Below are 21,226 nucleotides of genomic sequence, written 5' to 3' on the forward strand. Positions count from 1 at the left end.
CTCTTGATAAGTAAGCTATTTTAGTCGATTCACATTGTGATAGCCCAGGAGTTAGTGGTTATGTTTGCTTGTTCTCAGTACAGGAACTATATGTCCTGGTATGGGTTAATTATGTCGGCCTCAGTTTCCAAACTTTTATCTTAGTTTCTGTTAGAATTTCATATTTAAAAAGAAAGGTCCTTAAGCCAACGCAGTCAAATTTCCTATCCAAGAAATCTAATAGTTACCTTATAACTAATTTGACATTATGTTTCTAAATATGAAAACTACACAAACAGATTGAGCATATCCAGATATACAATATTTTCACATAGTACATGCAGATAATTGAGGAAATATTTTGGAGTTTAAAATATCTAGATAATTATCTCAGTCCCCATCTGACAGTGAAGATGCACTCTTATTTCTTTACCACAGTTGATCTCCATAGTGCAAACAGAGTAAAGTTTGGGAATTTCCCAAATAATACAATCAAAATAAAACTCCTAATAAAACAATTCAGGTGCTAAAGGAGAACTTTTGTTTTGAGAAAATTAACCGGAGTGATCACCAGATCTCTGTTGCTACAGATCAAGCATGGCACACTACAGTCCTGTTAGTTCATGGGAACACAATCACTCCATTTACATATTGTCTCTGGTTGCTTCTGCCCAACAACATTGTCAAAGTTGAAACACTGCAACAGAGACTCTATAACCTACAAAGTCTAAAATATTTACTATCTGGCCCTTAATAGAAATACTGCCAGCCCCTGATCTAGTTAGGTAAATGTATACACAGTTTTATGCAGAACCAAGCTAAATATTAATCCTGTAAAAAACATTTCTCACCTACTTACAATCTTTAACAAAAATGCTTTTTCTTCTTAAATATTATTTTATTCTTTTTTCACATTTATTTTATATATAATTTTCCATCAAGATGCTAAGCTCACTTAGCCTTCTAGGTTTCCTCAATGAAAAAAAAAAAAAATCATTACAGCCCAATAAATGTGAAGTAACAATGACAGAGTTTAGTATATATAACATAAAAATAATACATGACACTTAGCTGTAATATAGCTAAAAGCATCTTAATATCACCATAGGTTTGCTCTCATGTACTGTACTTTGGAGCCATTATAACATGTATTCAGCGAATTGTTAGAGATAAATATTTGTTACCCAAACGCTAATTTATTGATGGACTCCTAACTTGCTCTCATCATGACAAAGCACCAGCTCAATCACTGAATGAATATTTATCTATGATGAATATTCATTTAATCCATGTCTTTACAAGGAGTTTCACCACTGACAAGGCAATAAACAAGTTTTTTTATGCCCGTTTTATTCTGGGTTCACTTGCTGTCTCCATTGCCATGATTTCAGCAAGGTAAATTCTGCATGTTTGTGGCTTAACTTGGGAAATGTCAGTCTAATCTGTGTCCTACATTAGCTCTCTTAAACACAAAATATAACTTCAAGAGCAGTGATTAATTAGTTCACAGATTTGCCATCTGCTTCACTCAAGTCCAACAAGGTGAGAAGAGACAAATTTGGACTAAAGAAAATGAATGTTAATGAAGTTGTGATTCTACTCTTTCAAACAAAAATAAAGGGTAAGCCTCCCATATGAGTAAGTGGTGTGCTGGTAAACGTTTAATGACTGTGTTATTTCCCCAGGTTTATTGAGGTATGATTTAAAATTTAAAATTCTACATACTTAAGGTATACGGCTTGATGTTTACATATATACATAGGTGTAAAGTGATCATCGGGATGAAGGTAATTAACATATCAATCACCTCACAAAGGTACTATTTTGGGTGTATGTATGTATGTATAGCAAGAACATTAAAGATTTACTTTCAGCAAATTTTAACTACACAATACAGTAATAACTATAGTCAGCATGCTGTACATTAGGTCTCAGAACTTATTCGTTCTGAATAGTTGAAACTTTGTATCCTTTGACCAACATCTCCCATTCCCAAAAACCTCAGCCCCCGACAACCACCGTTCTACTCTCTGCTTCCATGAGTTCAACTTTTTTAGATTACATGTATAAGTGAGATCATACAGTATTTGTCTTGCTGTATCTGGCTTATTTCACTTAACATAATGTCATTTGGCTTCACCCATGTTGTTGTAAGTGACTGGATTTCCTTCTTTTTATAAGCTAATACTCCAATGTGTGTATATACCACGTTTTCTTTATGTATTCATCCATTGGCAAACACTTAGGTTGTTTCTAGATCTTGGCTACTGTCAATAATGCTACAATGAACATGGGAGTGCAGATCTCTCTTTGGGATATTGATTTTATTTCCCTTAGTTATGTATACAGAGTGGGATTGTTAGATCATAGGGTAGTTCTAGTTTTCATTTTTTGTGGAACTTCCGTAGTTTTTCCATAACGGCTATGTCAATTTACATTTCTACCCACAGTGTACAAGGGTTCCCTTTTCTCCATCCCCTCTCCAAGACTTGCCTTTCTATATACAATAAACATTCTGATGACTGCCTTTTGAAGTTTGGCAGTGGGTACATAATTGCAGTGCTTGTCTATTTTTGAAGTGTAAACACTCCTAAGATGGATTTCAAGCTATCAAAACTGATGTCACTGAATGCAGAGTTGGGAAGAGATGTGCAGGAGAACACTATGACATAATTTCTCCTTTATACAGATACATGTAAATAAACGCAAGAGCACAGAGAAGAGCAAAACATAGTAAAATAATTAGGAGTTGATATATTTTGAATCTATTACCTTTCTTAAATGTAATTTATTTAATTGTAAGTTTATTAATTTTTAATAATGCCACATTTAACCAGATCACAAGATTCCTGAAAACTTAATAATCATCTCCTGCCATCAGTACAAGCCAACTTCCATAACCTAGTATAAGCCATCTCTAGCACATCACTGCTGTAAGTCCGTATTTTGAAAAAGCAGTAACTATGCTGTTTTTATTTTTCATGAAAAGTAAATTTTTTCATTACTGATAAAGTTTAAAACATCTCCTTCACCTCTTACTTCCTGCCACTCACACACACACACTCATGTACACATGATTTTATTAAATTTAACATCTCTGGAACAAGAACTATATACCCAATGATTGTCACAATGAAGTGACAATCAATTGCCAATTGTCAATGTTTTCACGAGCTGACTACAAGGCATCATCACTTTCTAGTTTTGGTTGAGGAGTCTTATATATCGAACTGCAAATTGTCATGTAAACTTCTTGTGAGTCAAGACAAGGATGTCTTATTAACATTTGCATAATCAGTGCATAATGCAACAGATATCACAAGTAATGAATCAGTACTAGTTAAGTGAAAGAGTGAATGAATGTTGCTCTAAAAAAAAACTTACCAAATATTTCCCACCCAAATTTGCAAAAACACAAAAAACAGAACATAGCTAGGTTTTTGAACATTGTCAATGGAAACATTTTAGCCTGCACCTTCAGATGCAAATAACATTTTAAGTATTTTTAAAAATTGTATATACTTCAATTTAAACAATAAATTTCCTAGGCATATCAACAAAACCCATCATTGTCAATATATTGAAGATTTTATAGTCATGTAGCACCTAGAAAATTGCTTAGCATAAAAGAACTTCACTAAACTTATATTGAAAGAAAACCCCTTCATTTGATTAAAAATCCACTATCATTGGGTCATCACATTACTAAATAGAAACTCTAAAGTTTAAAAATATTTTCCATAGGAGAGAAGAAAAAGATGTAACCCAACCAACTTCTGTTCTGTCCAAAAATAATGCTCATGAACTTGATCAGGCTACAATAGAAAGCTTTAGGATCTAATTTTTTTTTTTTCCTTTTTAAGGAGTGTGACTTTCAAAATATTTTTCAATTCTTATAAAGCACAACTTAAATTAGTTCCTGGCTGCAGGATAGAAATGGGGAGTCAGAGGAATGAAATTGTTGTTATTCAGTAAATATTGAACATGAAATCTTGTCATCCAGGGATCAGTTTCTCAAAGGAAAAGCAAGAACAGTATTGGTCTTTTTGACCAGTCAGTGGGACTTACTGAAGACATTCACCCCACTGTGATTGCCGAATAGAACCTTGGACTCCGAGGTCATAAATCTATAGTAGGTCTTCCAAATACCACAGCAATGTTTCTTTCACGTTTGTTTGGGGAAGACTTGATTTCTCCATTTCCCTCTTTCAGAAACCAGATTTCCTCTCCTGATTTTTACCTTTCTGCCTGCCTTGAGCTTTGCCTTTGATTTCATCTATCCACAATAGCAGCAGCTAATAATTGTTTTCTCTACCAATATCCGCCTCCATCTCTGACCTGCCATATACCCAGTCCAGTTCCTCACATAGGCTCTCAAAAGTTTAACTGCTGAAAGTTGTAAATGCTTAAGGGAAAGGCGTCTGTGTTATTCACAACTGTACAGTTTCTCAGCACTGATACTGTACCACAAGCCCTTAAAGGTACCATTAAAATTAATTGAACTGGTAGAATGAAAAAGCATTCCAACATTTAAAGAGAAAAACCATCTGTTGTCAAAACAACAGCAATTCAGAGTGAAATAAAGGAAGTTTTTTACAACCAAAATCTATGACTGTTGAAAGCATTTCACAATGCTGTTCCATTAAGATTTCCTAAAGAATATAAGTGAAATCAATCATATTTCAGAAGAATTTAAAAATAAAAATAGAATTCCATAAATCTGGAATCTATTTATTAATAAAATTTAAGTACGGTCATTTAAGAAGCTCCTTTTTTCCCTCTGTGATAAAATGAAATTTTTTATTACTCAGTTTACAAAGTTATAAACAGAAACTTTTAAGATTTGTAATTAAGCGAAGAACTGCCTGTGTTTGAGAAACCTGAGACATAGAATCATATTTTGTACCACTTATTGTTGTCTATAAACAGTTTACTTACAGTAATTCATCTAATAAGTATTGAGTATCAAGTTTATGGTAAAATACAGAGCTTGAGATAATATCTAAGATTGTTTTCATTTCCAAAATATTGTAGTCTATGAACTAGAAAGACCATATCAGATACTCATTCCTTCTGTTAAAAAACCATATAATTGACACATTTAAAAACTGATAATAGCTTTGATTATCTGGATTTTAATAATTCACTTGATATGTTATCCTTCATATCCTTGATATGGCTGAATTTTTTTTTCAGTCAATTGTGTAATCTTCTTTTTTTTTTTTGAAATAGAGTCTCACTCTGTCACCCAGGCTGGAGTGCAGTGGTGACATCTCGGCTCACTGCAAGCTCTGCCTCCCAGGTTCATGCCATTCTCCTGCCTCAACCTCCCGAGTAGCTGGGACTACAGGAACCCACCACCACGCCCGGCTAATTTTTTGACTTTTTAGTAGAGATAGGGTTTCACCGTGTTAGCCAGGATGGTCTCGATCTCCTGACCTCGTGATCCACCCACCTCAGCCTCCCAAAGTGATGCGATTATAGGCGTGAGCCACCGAGCCCAGCCAATTGTGTAATCTTATGCAGGCACAAATGAAAATTTCTATGTCAAATATATATCAATAGTGTTGATAAAAAGTGATATTTTTGATTTGGTACTTCAAACTACTTTTATACACATCAATAAAAACATAAGTATACAAAATTAAGTACATAAAATTGGTATATACCAACTTATGTACATGAAAATTAAAGATCACAGTCATAGTGCTAGAACTCCAATCATTTGACTAAAAATCACTAATTGTTATCCCTACACCATACTGAATTACATGTTTCATCATCTTTTATAGTTCTTCTTTCAGAAGTATTATAATAATAAATGATAGGAACCTACTTAAAACTGACACATCGCCTGGCTTGTTAAAAATATAGCTTTTTTTTTCTTCCAGATTAATGTGATAGTTTTCAAGGGTCTCTTTTAACAAAAATAATTAAATTTATTTACTCACTTCTAGTAGAAATGTATGAGGTAGAGGCGCAATTATGTTACATGCATAGATTGCACGGTGGTGAAGTGAGGGCTTTAAGGTATCCATCACCCAAATAATGTACATTGTACCCATTAAGTAATTTCTCACCATCCACCCTTTTCCCGCCCTGTCACCCTTTTAAGTCTCTATTGTCTATCATTCCATACTCTACTTCCATGTGTACACAGTACTTAGCTCCCACTAATGAGTGAGAACATGCAATGCTTGTCTCTCTGCATCTGACTTTTTCACTTAAGACAATGGCCTCCCGTACCATCAATGTTACTACTGCAAAAGACATGATTTAATTCCTCTTTATAGTTTAATAGTATTCCATTGTGTATGCATACCACATTTTCTTTCATCATCCACTGATAGACACTTAGATTGATTCCATATCTTTGTTATTGTGAATAGTGCTGTAATAAACATACAAGTGCAGGCATCTTTTTGACATAACACTTTAATTTCATTTGGGTAGATATCCAGTAGTAGGATTTTTGGATCAAATGATAATTCTATTTTTAGTTCTTTGAGACGTCTCCATACTCTTCCACAGAGGCTGTACTAATTTACATTCCCACCAGTAGTATATAAGAATTCCTTTTTTTCCACATCTTTGCCAACATCCGTTATTTTGTGAGTTTTTAGTAACTGCCATTATAACTGGGGTAATCTAATTTAAAAATAATTATTAAAGCATAATATGCATATAGAAAAGTATACACATCATTCAGAAGTTGTCACAAAGTAAGGGTATGCAACAACAACCCACATCAAGAAAGAATGCCTCCCAGGAACCTCCTCTGTATCTCTTCCAGATCGATACCCCTTTCTTCTTCCCTAAAGGGATCTATGGTAACTTCTAATGCTTAGTATAATGGAAACTTCATACATATGAAAGTATGCAACATTTATTACATTGTTAGGCTTCTTTTGCCCAAAAGTACATGTAAGATTCTTCTATGTTGTTGCTTGTAACATTAGCTTCTTTATTTTCATTGTGTGACGTATTCTTCCACATTCTTATATGAACATGCCACAACTTATTGATCCATGTTATTTTTGAGGGACATTTGGGTCATATTCAATTTAGTTAATATTAATAATGACATTATGTTTATTCTTACGCAAATTTTTGATGTTCATATGTATGCATTTTTCTTGGGTATATATATATATACACACATATATATATATATAGAGAGAGAGAGAGAGAGGAGTAAAACTGCTGGATTTGTTAAAATAATTTTAAGTAAGAAAGTTTACTACACATAAGGGTTTCTGTTCCTTTTGTTAATTTACCTCTTAAATAGATTCCTGAATTCATGTGTTTCTAATAGATGAACTAAGTGAAACCTAAAAAACTAATAATAATAACACAGTTAACCCAGGCAAGCAGAATTCTTAAGCAATACCTGAGATGAAAAAATACAAACAAAAACATGCCTGAATTAAAAATCTGGTTTTAAGGTGTTACTGATATAACCTTAAAATATAGTCATCATGAGTCAAAAAATAAAAATAAATCTAAGTTTATTGAATTCTAAAGCAGTGATTTCAAATTGTTTCACAATTTTTCAGAATTGCCCCTTTAATTCTTATAATTCAAGTGAACTTTATCTTGGTTGCATCCATCACTTGCTATAAACTTTTGAAATTTTGGTTTCTATATTGGCTTAGTTTTAAACACAAAAATCTGCTTTTTCCTATAAGTTTTCTTTACCTAGAATAATCAGATCTTCTTTAAATCTATGTCTCGAAGATCTCTTTTGAAGCATACTGCTAGTACAATTGATGGTTGGCGTCCCAAATTGAAGATTATCACAGATAAGATACCCATATGCTTTAAGTGTATAAATTCCAACCACAAAGAGTTTCTGAAAGGAATTGCTACTACTAACATACTCTGCAAGAAATCCTGACTTCAGGATTACGTAAGCTAATTTCCAGTGAATCTTAAATATTTCATTTACAATCTGTGAGAATAAATTAGTTTTAGAGATCTGCCAACCAAAGCACTTGACTATTATTAGCCTTTTTCTTAGCCTGTGTCCAGCGTTTGGGTTCCCACCGTTAAATGTGCAAATGTATACTTCAGGAAGTAAAATAGCTAAAGCTGTTTTAATAAGTATTTTATAGTCACTCTATTAATTATCAATATACCAGTTACTATTTTTAGAGATTCTGTAGCTCGCACATGCCATGCACTCCATGATTCTTACTGTATCACCCACTCTGTAGTTTCAGCAACTTTGTTCTTTTTTAAAACTTAACACTTATTTTCTAGAATGTAACAGAAGAATACAATTTTAAAAGTCAAATTTATGCAGGTGGCAAAACATCTGATATTTTCAAAATCATGATAAAGAGTAAGCAATAGATACACTAAAATGATAAGAACAGGTTTTTCAAGTACTACTTAAGAAAAGTACTAACACTTAACTGCAGATACTCTGATTAAATTAAACGAGTCCTTTTTTAAAGGCACTGTTTAAATCTGAATCCCCTATTCACATGGTAAGAAAAGGCTTCATGTATTATATGAAGTTATAGTGTAACATTATGTTACAGTGACCTTCCTCACCAGTAATGGAAAATTAAATACAATGCAGTCTTAGCAATAGCCTGCATTATAATATGGATAGGATTACACATGACAGAAAATTGATAGTTTTCTAGATAGTTTAGGCCAGTCAGAGAGTAATCAATCAGATTGTTATACAACTGATGGCATAGAGGTCAGACAGTCCACCTAACCAAGTTCTTTTCCACCATGGTATTGTTCACCCAGGTAATTCAGTCATTATGACAGCCAAAAATTTGTAATTGATTAGGTGATTTTCAGTTCAGTTCGCAGACAGCCTACATCAATTCCATTGTTTACCATTCAGTACATCACTTCTCCATTTGAAATGAAACTGTCTCTGAGTAATAATTGAGTCCAAACAGCTTTTCTTATTATTATAATTTAAGTTCTAGGGTACATGTGCACAACGTGCAGGTTTGTTACATATGTATACATGTGCCATGTTGGTGTGCTGCACCCATTAACTCCTCATTTACATTAGGTATATCTCCTAATGCTATCCCTACCCCAACCCTCCCCACAATAGGACCTGGTGTGTGATGATCCCCTTCCTGTGTCCAAGTGATCTCATTGTTCAATTCTCACCTATGAGTGAGAACATGCGGTGTTTGGTTTCCTGTTCTTGCAATAGTTTGCTGAGAATGATGGTTTCCAGCTGCATCCATGTCCCTACAAAGGACACAAACTCATCCTTTTTTATGGCTGCATAGTATTCCATGGTGTGTATGTGCCACATTTTCTTAATCCAGTGTCACTGACAGACATTTGGGTTGATTACAGGTCTTTGCTATTGTGAATAGTGCCGCAATAAACATACGTGTACATGTGTCTTTATAGCAGTATGACTTATAATCCCTTGGGTATATCGCCACTAATAGGATGGCTGGGTCAAATGGTATTTCTAGTTCTAGATCCTTGAGGAACCGCCACACTGTCTTCCACAATGGTTGAACTAGTTTACAGTCCCACCAACAGTGTAAAAGTGTTCCTATTTCTCCATATCCTCTCCAGCACCTGTTGTTTCCTGATTTTTTTAATGATTGTCATTCTAACTGGTGTGAGATGGTATCCCATTGCGGTTTTGATTTGCGTTTCTCTGATGTCCAGTGATGATGAGCATTTTTTCATGTGTCTGTTGGCTACATAAATGTCTTCTTTTGGGAAGTGTCTGTTCATATCCTTTGCCCACTTTTTGATGGGGTTGTTTCTTTCTTGTAAATTTGATTCAGTTCTTTATAGGTTCTGGATATTAGCCCTTTGTCAGATGAGTAGATTGCAAAAATTTCCTCCCATTCTGTAGGTTGCCTGTTCACTCTGATGGTAGTTTCTTTTGCTGTGCAGAAGCTCTTTAGTTTAATTAGATCCCATTTGTCAATTTTGGCTTTTGTTGCCATTGCTTTTGGTGTTTTAGACATGAAGTCCTTGCCTATGCTTATGTCCTGAATGGTATTACCTAGGTTTTCTTCTAGGGTTTTTATGGTTTTAGGTCTAACATTTAAGTCTCTAATCCATCTTGAATTAATTTTCGTATAAGGAGTAAGGAAAGGATCCAGTTTCAGCTTTCTACTTATGACAAGCCAATTTTCCCAGCACCATTTATTAAATAGGGAATCCTTTCCCTATTTGTTGTTTTTGTCAGGTTTGTCAAAGATCAGATGGCTGTAGATGTGTGGTATTATTTCTGAGGGCTCTGTTCTGTTCCATTGGTCTATATCTCTGTTTTGGTACCAGTACCATGCTGTTTTGGTTACTGTAGCCTTGTGGTATAGTTTGAAGTCAGGTAGCGTGATGCCTCCAGCTTTGTTCTTTTGGCTTAGGATTGTACTGGCAATGTGGGCTCTTTTTTGGTTCCATATGAACTTTAAAGTAGTTTTTTCCAATTATGTGAAGAAAGTCATTAGCTTAATGAGGATGCCATTTAATCTATAAATTACCTTGGGCAGAATGGCCATTTTCACGATATTGATTCTTTTTATCCATGAGCATGGAATGTTCTTCCATTCGTTTGTGTCCTCTTTTATTTCACTGAGCAGTGGTTTGTAGTTCTCCCTGAAGAGTTTCTTTACATCCTTTGTAAATTGGACTCCAAGGTATTTTATTCTCTTTGAAGCAATTGTGAATGGGAGTTCACTCATGATTTTGCTCTCTGTTTGTCTGTTATTGGTGTATAAGAATGCTTGTGATTTTTGCACACTGATTGTGTATCCTGACACTTTGTTGAAGTTGCTTATCAGCTTAAGGACATTTTGGGCTGAGACAATGGGGTTTTCTAAATATACAATCATGTCATCTGCAAACAAGGACAATTTGACTTCTTCTTTTCCTGACTGAATACCCTTGATTTCTTTCTCTTGCCTGACTGCCCTAGCCAGAACTTCCAACACTATATTGAATAGGAGTGGTGAGAGAGGGCATCCCTGTCTTGTGCCAGTTTTCAAAGGGAATACTTCCAGTGTTTGCCCATTCACTATGATATTAGCTGTGGGTTTGTCATAAATACCTCTTATTATTTTGAGATACATTCCATCAATACCAAATTTATTGAGAGTTCTTAGCATGAAGGGCTGTTGAATTTTGTCAAAGGCCTTTTCTGCATCTATTGAGATGATCATGTGGTTTTTGTCTTTGGTTCTGTTTATATGCTGGATTATATTTATTGATTTGCATATGTTGAACCAGCCTTGCATCCCAGGGATGAAGCCCACTTGATCATGGTGGATAAGGTTTTGATGTCCTGCTGGATTCGGTTTGCCACTATTTTATTGTGGATTTTTGCATCAATGTTCATCAGAGATATTGGTCTAAAATTCTCTTTTTTTTGTTCTGGCTCTGTTAGGCTTTGGTATGAGGATGATGTTGGCCTTGTAAAATGAGTTAGGGAGGATTCCTTCTTTTTCTATTGATTGGAATAGTTTCAGAAGGAATGATACCAACTCCTCGTTGTACCTCTGGTAGAATTCGGCTGTGAATCTGTCTGGTGCTGGATTTGTTTTGGTTGGTAGGCTATTAATTATTGCCTCAATTTCAGAGCCTGCTATTGGTCTATTCAGGGATTCAGCTTCTTCCTGGTTTAGTCTTGAGAGAGTGTAAGCATCCAGGAAATTATCCATTTCTTCTAGGTTTTCTAGTTTATTTGCGTAGAGGTGTTTATAGTATTCTCTGATGGTAGTTTGTATTTCTGTGGGGTTGGTGGTGATATCCCCTTATCATTTTTTATTGTGTCTATTTGATTCTTCTCTCTTTTCTTCTTTATTAGTCTTGCTAGGGGTCTATCAATTTTGTTGGTCTTTTCAAAAAACCAGCTCCTGGATTCATTGATTTTTTGGAGGGTTTTTGTGTCTCTATGTCCTTCACTTCTGCTCTGATCTCAGTTATTTCTTGCTTTCTGCTAGCTTTTGAATGTGTTTGCTCTTGCCTCTCTAGTTCTTTTAATTGTGATGTTAGGGTGTCAATTTTAGATCTTTCCTGCTTTCTCTTGTGGGCATTTAGTGCTATAAATTTCCCTCTACACACTGCTTTAAATGTGTCCCAGAGATTCTGGTATGTTTTATATTTGTTCTCATTGGTTTCAAAGAACATCTTTATTTCTGCCTTCATTTCGTGATGTACCCAGTAGTCATTCAGGAGCAGGTTGTTCAGTTTCCATGTAGTTGAGCGGTTTTGATTGAGTTTCTTAGTCCTGAGTTCTAGTTTGATTGCACTGTGGTCTGAGAGACAGTTTGTTATAATTTCTGTTCTTGTACATTTGCTGAGGAGTGCTTTACTTCCAACTATGCAGTCAATTTTGGAAGAAGTGCGATGTGGAGCTAAGAAGAATGTATACTCTGTTGATTTGGGGTAGAGAGTTCTGTAGATGTCTATTAAGTCCGCTTGGTGCAGAGTTGAGTTCAATTCCTGGATATCCTTGTTAACTTTCTGTCTCGTTGATCTGTCTAATGTTGACAGTGGGGTGTTAAAGTCTCCCATTATTATTGTGTGGGAGTCTAAGTCTCTTTGTAAGTCTCTAAGGACTTGTTTTATGAATCTGGGTGCTCCTGTATTGGGTGCATATATATTTAGGATAGCTAGCTCTTCTTGATGAATTGATCTTTTTACCAGAGGCCAAATAGCTTTAATAGCTACTCAACAGGAAGTCTGGCTAAACAGTCATCAATCCAGCTTAATCCTAGGACTGCTTTAATTCACTTCCACATGTGTATTTGTTTCATAATAATTTTATAATCATAATAGGACTGAAGAACTATATTAATGCAACTGAGTTTTCCAATCAACTGTGCAATGGTCAGAAAGAGAATTATCTATGTTGATTAATAAAAACCAAAATTAAGTTCAATTCAAATAATTCAGGTTCTTAGAAAAGTGCTCAATTGGAATATAGCCTAGGGGTCTCTTTCAGTTATGAATATTTTATTGAGAAAATACCATTTAAAAAGAATTAAAGTATTCATATATTAGCAGGATGAAATATAGTGGAAGTTTTTTCATAGCAGAGCACATTTCAGAAACATAGGCAGAAGAGCATAAAATAGTATTCTGCATCCAGGGAACAGTACATAGTCATCATGGCTGGAGCAGTGCAAGGGACTTAGCTGGAGCAGTGGGCAAAGGCTTCAAATTATGAGGTTAAAAATGCATCAATAAACGATGTTGATGATGTATTTTAAGCAAGAAAGAGACGTGTTTAAAAATGTAGTTTTTAAATATCACCCTAGACGTTGTGCAGAAGATTGACTAAAGTGGGATATGTCTGTGAATAGAAGAACCTCTGTCCAGGAAAGAAGTAGGTTTTAAACTGAGGCAGTAACTAGACATGGCTAGCAGGGTTTAGACAAGGGTTATTTTAAAGAATTGAATAAATGAAAACTAATAATCAAGTGAATATGGGCAAGATAAATAGAATTCTAAAGTGATACCTAAAATTCTGCCTGTGAAGGAAACACATGCTCAGATGGAGACATGAAAAATGTACCTGGGGTACATCCACATGGAAACTTTAAGCATGCAGTTGAGATTTAAGATCTTAGACACATGAATGAGGCAATCATTAGCATACGAGTGATAATTCAAGGCATAGAAGTGGATAATGTCACCTCAGGAAAGTCTACTAAAAAAGTGAAAAATTAATACCCTGCAAAATACAGATAAGGCCATAAAATACCAAAATGGGGAAGTAAAAGAGTAACATGGGTTTGTCCCATCAGATATGCCTTGACATAACATAGGGATAGGAGGTAGTCATTTGACAGCCAAAAATGCCTTGTCATTTAGGTAATTATCAGTTCTACATCATAGGAACATTGCCAAGCAGTAAAGGGAGGAGGGAATTTCAGGTTGGTAGGTGTACTTAGCAGTACACCATCAATGCCATCAAGAAGTAGGGCATTAATGAGAATAAAAATGGCCATTACATATGTCAATGCAGAGGTCTTTGTTGAATTCAGCAGTGCTGGGCAGACCAGCATCCTGATAATAAAGAAGGGTACTTGTTATAGGTTTTATTGGAGCTAATTTTCTAACTCCAGTATCTCGTTTTTTGAAACAGTGTTGTTGCAGATGTAATAAAAATGAGGTTATAATACATTAGAGTAAGCCCTTAACTCAAAACGATTGATGCCCTTATAAGAAGATGACCATGCGAAGACACAGACACACAGAGAAAACACCATGTGGTGACTGAAGTAGAGATTGGTGTAATGCAGCTACAAATCAACAAGCAACTATGATTGATGGCCACCACCAGAGGCTAGGAAGAGGCGAGGAAAGATTCTACTCAAATATTCAGATTCTCAGAGGAAACCTGGCCCTGCTAATGCCTGTATTCCAGACTTCTAGCCTCCAGAAGTAGGAGACTCAATTTCTGTTGTTTTAAGCCACCCAGTTCGTGATACTTTGTTATAGCATTCCTAGGGAGCTGATACAGCTCCCAACTGGGCTCAAAGCTCAATCAGAGGAGAAGGGACAGTTCTGAACCAGAATATACTTGGTTCGCTCTCCCACAGTCTCCTGGTCATTGGATGATGTTGGCCCTTGATTTCAGCCAAGGACCTCCATTAATTCAAGTAAAATTGAGAAATAGTTTTTCTTTTATTTTTAACCACATGATGTCAATAAACAGGTGAACTTAATTTACACTTGAAAATATATTTATTCTTCTGGTCTTGTGCCTTTCTTAAACTTTGTTACACATACAAGGTTCACTGGATAATTAAAGTCATTTCCTAGAATATTTAGGTCATAAAAATAATTAACCTGAATCATCTAGGTGATGAATTAAAAAAAAAAAAAAAAGGCATGAGGGCAGTATTTTCTCCTGACCTGTATATAAAAATGCTTCCATTTTCATAAGACTTTTGATGCATGGACACAGCCCCATTTTTAAAAACTAGAAATAAAAGGTCTATATAAAAAATATGCATTCGTAAGAGTTCCATTTTTCTTTTGAATATATCCATTAAGCCCTCAGACGTCTCACTTTTCCCATTTTTTTACATTATCACTGTAGGGTCTCCTAGCAGTGAAGAATACTCTCATAATTTTTTATCTAGTATACCATATCTCAAAGTTCTTGGAATAACCTATGTGTTTTATGTTTGCATTCTTTCAGGAGAGAAAAATATATATATCTCAGGAAAGAAAAAATCCAGCACCTACGGCATAATGTTAGGAGAGAACGCGCCAACAAAATCTAACTTGCACAATAAATCTGTTCTGTCAGCTCCTTGACAGGCATTTTTATGTTGACCTCTTTCTGTTTGAAGAGAGAGGAAAGAAACTGGTGTTGATCAAAGGTTACAGCAGAATAAAAAATATACTGGGACACGAAATTGTGACATGTATTTCCCCCACCAGTCAGGACTCTATGTTCAATATTTTTATTTCATTATGCTTACAAAAGCAAATGAATATCTCTTTATATTTCCTTAAGAATGAAAAGATGAATGTTTCTTTCTTTGCAAGTTCCATGGAAGCTAGGAACATTAATACTATAAACATTTTAATGCTTGATAATGGTTATGTCTTCAAAATGCAAAACGTTTTATTCTGACAAATAAAAACTCTAAAAAAAAGATGCATCCTTCTTTGTTGTTACATACAAATGGGCTTATGTTGCACCAATCTGTTCACTTCATCAAAGTATTTGAGGGTTCATTTGAAAGATTACATTTTCTAACTAAGCATACCTTAAAGATTTGCATTATATGTCCACTAACAGATGTATATATGTCCTCTGTTGTATGTTTAAGATGTTGCATGGACTTAACAATGCAAAACATTATATTAATGCCTTTCTAATGAAACAAATTGGAGTCTCAGATCTCTTTTAATCTTCTGAAGGTGATTTAAAAAAAGGTAACCATGTATATAAACAGATGTGGATTTCACAAAACACTCCTATAAAAATAAAAATACCTAGCACAGTAGCATGCACACAGTGTACAATTTCATGGAAAAAGGAAAAAAGAAAATAAATAAGGAAGGGAGATTTAAACTGAGGAGTATTTTGCATATATAACATTTCTAATATTCTTTCAGTGAAAGACTTAGTACTATCTTTTTTTTTTTTTAACATGGCAAGGTCATTCCACAAAATATGAAATAACATCAGTAACAGAGATAGGTATCTTAAGCCTATGATGTGGGTTTCCTTACTAGGTGAATGTTCTTGCTTGATGTCTAGGTGTTTGAAGTGTTAGCCACGTGGAAAAGCACCTAAACTGTTAAAATTCTGCTTCTGCAGCCTCCCAGGACTTCCAGGCAGCCATTAACAATATGGCCACTTGAGTGCTCTCTGTGTGACAGGCACTGTGCTGGGTGCTATTGTGATCTAAGGACTTGGAAAGACATATAAAATGCGAATGATACATTCCTAAGAAAGACATGGATAAAGGCATTTAAGAGAGAAGATTACTTCTTTGAGTAAGCTGGGAGATCAAGAAATACTATGGGGAAGCGGGAACATTTTAACTGATTTTGAAGGATATACAAGATTTAAAGATACATCAGTGGGGATAAAAGACCATCCTGGGCAGAGGGAATCTGTAAAAATGGGGATTACCAGAGCATCCACTTCACAATAATTGAGAGGATCAAGTAAGATGCTTTCTATGAAAGTAATCTCTAAAATACAATTTTAATGTGATGATTAGTATTCAGCAGAAATGGTAGGGTGGGTGCTCTGAGTTCATAGACTTAACAATTTCAGAAATTTTACAGTTTGTTCCCAGTACCAATTAGAGAAAATTACCCTTCAAAACCCTGTTTTGGTGAAGACCTATTTGAATAAGACTATAGAACTTTATTAAAAGATGTAAATGTCTTCTAGGAGCTTGAAAAATAAATACTAAGAGGTAGTATTTTTCAAATTAATGTAGATATTAATAAAATTCCAACAGACATAAGTAATTTTTAGAAATTGACCAAATTATTCTAAAATTAATATGAAAAATATAAAAATACAGGATTTTTTTTTAATTTGGGAGATGGGAATATCAATAAGAGAGAAGAGTGGCAGCCTTACATATTAAAAACATGTCAGAAGTCCACAATAATTAAACTTGTGAGGCTGGTCAAGAATAGCAAAGACAGTTCTACTGAAGAGAATAGAAAGAACAAACGTAGAAAAGCATAGAGATAAACAATCCATACTTGGTAAATCTAACAATTCAAATAGTTTAGGAAGGAAGATGTATTTATCAATACATTTTGCTACATCAATAAAGTTCTTACAAGATATATCAACTTCAGAATAGACAACATTTGTAGTTTGCAGCTGATCTAAAGCAAAACCCATTAAAGGCTTAACAGAAACAACTGATCCCTGGCTGGAGAGCCAGAAAAGTTACTAGCCAGATTTCTGAGTACAGACCACAACCAAACAGAGTGGAACACCTTGGACAACAATATAAGCATGAATCCTGCAAGCGTAAACCCAATAGTAACCCAAGATGCCAGAGAACAAAGGCCCAAATAAAAAGACATAAATAGAAAAATAGATATAAACATACATATATAATTATATATTTAACTTTAAAACACAATTTAGAGCTGACTATATTGCTGAAAATAGCTTTGGCAGACAAAATCCCAAAACATTTATTGGTCTAGGGATCATGTGGACAGCCCTTGGATAAGCCTAACTACTCAGGTTACCTGGGCTACTCACCAGGATAATAATAATGGCAATTACTTGAAAATATTTTATGGTATTTCTATGGTTCCAGGTTTTTCCTTCTGCAAGTTCCTTTAGGGACAGGGAGCTAGTTTACTTAACTCCAGAGCTCTACTTTCTAGGAAAGAACCCACTGCATAGTTGAACATAAATATTTAATGAATATTTGAATTAAACTAGGGGCTCTATGAGACTCCTGACTATGGTTTTCTATATTTTCCTCCAAATCTTAATCATTCTGATATCTTTTTAAATATAAAAACTTTTTTTGGCTTCATGCTTTCTAGAAAGTACATTGATAACGACTCATAAAATTAATTCTTGGAAGCCACCATGTTTTGTAATTTAAACCAGTAAATAAGCAACACCCTGGAAAAAAAAAAAAAAACCTGTATCTTCATGCAACAGGGTTACCTAAGTAAGTATTCTAAGACTGTAACAATTAAGAAAACACTAAAACCAAGCTTTATTTTCTCTCTTTTATTTCAACAAATACTTAAGAAGAATATGACTTGCCCTTGCCCTTTACCCATAGGGAATACACACACATGTATACACACACACACATACACATACACACACCCTTACTCCCTGGGTTTTACGATGGTTAGCAAACCTGAGCCATTTAAAATTACTCATATAAAAATGATACTGCTAATATTTTGTAAAGACTCTTAATAAAAAAAGAAGTATTTAAGAACTAACAGATACAAATTGGCTTTCTCATAGTGTGTTTACATTATTGCACCCCAAAGATAAGATTTTTTTAATGTAGTCCTTTAGTGAAAATAATATATTTCAAAAGCACTAGTTTTCCTCTGAAGAAGCACAGAAAGGTAATATGTAATAATTGCCATTGAAAGCTATAGCCTCACAGTGTAACTTCAGCAGCCCCTGATCCCTTTTTCTCTGTGATTCCCAGCACTGTCTCCTGTCACTTAATTTATTCACCATCATATCACAGTCCTACAGTAATTCTTACTCCTCCAGAGCTCTGAGAGAACAGTAGGAACATTTTACTTCAAAGAGCCACTGTTGCAGAAGCAGAGGGCCCCCACAGAAGCAAACAATCAGATCTTTATTTCCCTTTCAAAGTGACTGATTAGACAGCAGTTTTATAGTGACCATTATAAAGTGCTCGCATGTGTCAGAAACCACTCTTTGTGTATGTGTGTGTGTGCAAGTACGTACCCTCTTAATCTTCACAACAACCCTATATGACTGTTGTCATCACCGCCATCTTATGGATGAGGGAACTGAGGCTTATGGAGTTAAAATCATAGAGTTAATCATTGGCCATGATCAAAACCTGTTTACTGTGATCCTAGAGGCGATGTTATTTATACCAGGCTCTACTGCCTCCCCAGGGCAGGCATTCATCCAATCTGCCTTTCAAGGCAAAGCAAAAAGATTATTTTCCTCTGCCCTTCTTTAAATGTACATACTTTCTGATCTAGGAATTGAGATATTTCTATTTTTAGATAGCTAAGTGGCTGAGGATTATCTCTCCTGTCAAAATTATATTCCCCATGCGGCTTGTATTGAATAAACTTATTAACAGTAAATTTTTCTCAGGTAAACTTGAGCTTTCACACACACACACACAAATGGTATCCATGAAAGAGTGCCTTTAAATGGTTTAAGTCACAGCAGATACACTTGGATATTCAAAGTGTCTCATTACAACCTAGGAGATGGAAGTCTTCTCTTTGACCAAAGCTTTATCTCTCCATCTGCTCTTGTTCAATCACATTAGTAATTAGAAGATTTCCATATCAATTCCAAAGCCTGGGCTGGGCAGAACAGGGGCATTCCTGTTATTTCCTTTCACAAATTGCAAATTTGGCTCCTGTTTTAACAGCTAAGCTTATTGTGTCTTCACCATTGCTCATCCAGCCAATATTCCCATAGATCTTTTTTTAAAAGACAAAAAAATTGACACCCTCAAAACTTACAGGGCAAAATTTTTTTTACTAGGAAAGACTATCCATGCATCTAGATAAAACAGAAGACATGGTTTTGAGCAGGAAATCAAGGTTGTCAACTTGCATTTTGCTTTGCAATTTATACTTTTCACATTCCCATTTTCTGCCTCTGTATTTTTGTTGAATGTCTGCTACACATCACACCATGTCCTAGGTACCATCCTAGGAGATACAGGAGGAAAAAAATTTTATTAACCCTATGAAACTTATGTTCTGTAGGAGCAGGCAATAAACAAGTAAAAAAAATATATAAGAAAGAACACTTCAGAAAGTTATAAGTGCTATGAAGGAAATAAACAGTATGATACGTTAGAGAATGAAAGTTAATGATGGGGGGGCATCATGATGTGGGGTAGTGGAGAACAGAAAGGCTGGTCTTACCCAGGAATTGCCTTTGGGTTGAGATCTGAAGGATGAAAAGCAACCAGCCACTGGAGAAGCTAGGAAACAGTACTCCAGGCATCACTTCATTTATTCCTCTATGTGACCCAGTGAAGTGAACATTTTAGAGAAAGTAACACATTTCACAGTTAAGAACACTGACTTGGAAGTTAACTTCCAAGAAGTTAAGTGATTTACCCATAGGCACCCACCAATGCCCCTATCAAAGATGACTCAGGAACCATGACTCATGGCAATGCAGTGCTTTCTCTTATCAATTCTCAATCATAAACACACATACTTAACATGAAATTCAAGTTACTTTTCTGTCTGGTTTTCCAAAAGATTAAGAAAAACAGTTAAATGACTCAAATGTTATTTATCTCATTCCTTGAATCATCCTATAAATGCATTATGGGGACTTAACTATAAATAACCAAGAATATATAAATAAGTAGTATTAGAAACTTATAATCCTTGGTTTTGGCATGTTATATTTATGCAATCTTATTAACTCTATTTGCTTTTCATTAATTACTATTAAATAAGCTACAGTAAAACAAGAAATATGTATTTGAAATAATTAATACAATTGTTGTCATCCACTATATATAACGTGGAAGTAACTACTGAACTGTATAAATGTGTTTATAAACATATTATTTCTCTTTCATAAACGGTTTAGTTCATGTGTGTTGGGCTATTCTTGCATTGCTATAAAGAAATGCCTGACACTGAATAATTTATAAAGAAAAGAAGTTTGATTGACTCACGGTTCTGCAGGCTGTACAAGCATGGCACCAACACCCGCTCGGTTTCTGGTGAGGGCCTCAGGAATGTTACAATTGCGGTGGAAGGTGAAGGGGAAGCAGGCATGTCACGTGACTAGAGCAGGAACGAGAGGGTGAGTGAGGGGGGGAGGTTTCACACACTTTTAAACAACCAGATATCACAAGTGCTGACACACTATCCTGAGGATAGCACCAAGCCATGAGTGATCCACCTCCATGACCAAACACCTCCCACCAGGCCCCACCTCCAACAATGAAGATTACAATTTAACATGAGATTTGGAAGGGACACATTTTCAAACTATATCAAATCAATGTGATTTACACAGACACACACACAAAGTAAAGATAATAAATTT

The 21,226-nt window shown here is 35.0% G+C and overlaps 1 long non-coding RNA gene across 1 annotated transcript; it reads right to left on the minus strand.

Annotated features, from left to right (window-relative positions):
- Window positions 1–12,554: 12,554 nt before the first annotated feature.
- LOC108582819 lies at window positions 12,555–20,898 on the minus strand. Its single transcript, XR_001896638.3, has 3 exons — window positions 20,850–20,898; window positions 20,077–20,174; window positions 12,555–19,857 (listed from the first exon to the last, which is right to left on the minus strand). It is a non-coding gene; the product is annotated as an uncharacterized LOC108582819 (long non-coding RNA).
- Between the last annotated feature and the right edge of the window lie 328 nt (window positions 20,899–21,226).

This window comes from Papio anubis, chromosome 1 (genome assembly GCF_008728515.1).
Source record: "Papio anubis isolate 15944 chromosome 1, Panubis1.0, whole genome shotgun sequence".
In the NCBI taxonomy this organism is placed as follows: Eukaryota; Metazoa; Chordata; class Mammalia; order Primates; family Cercopithecidae; genus Papio; species Papio anubis.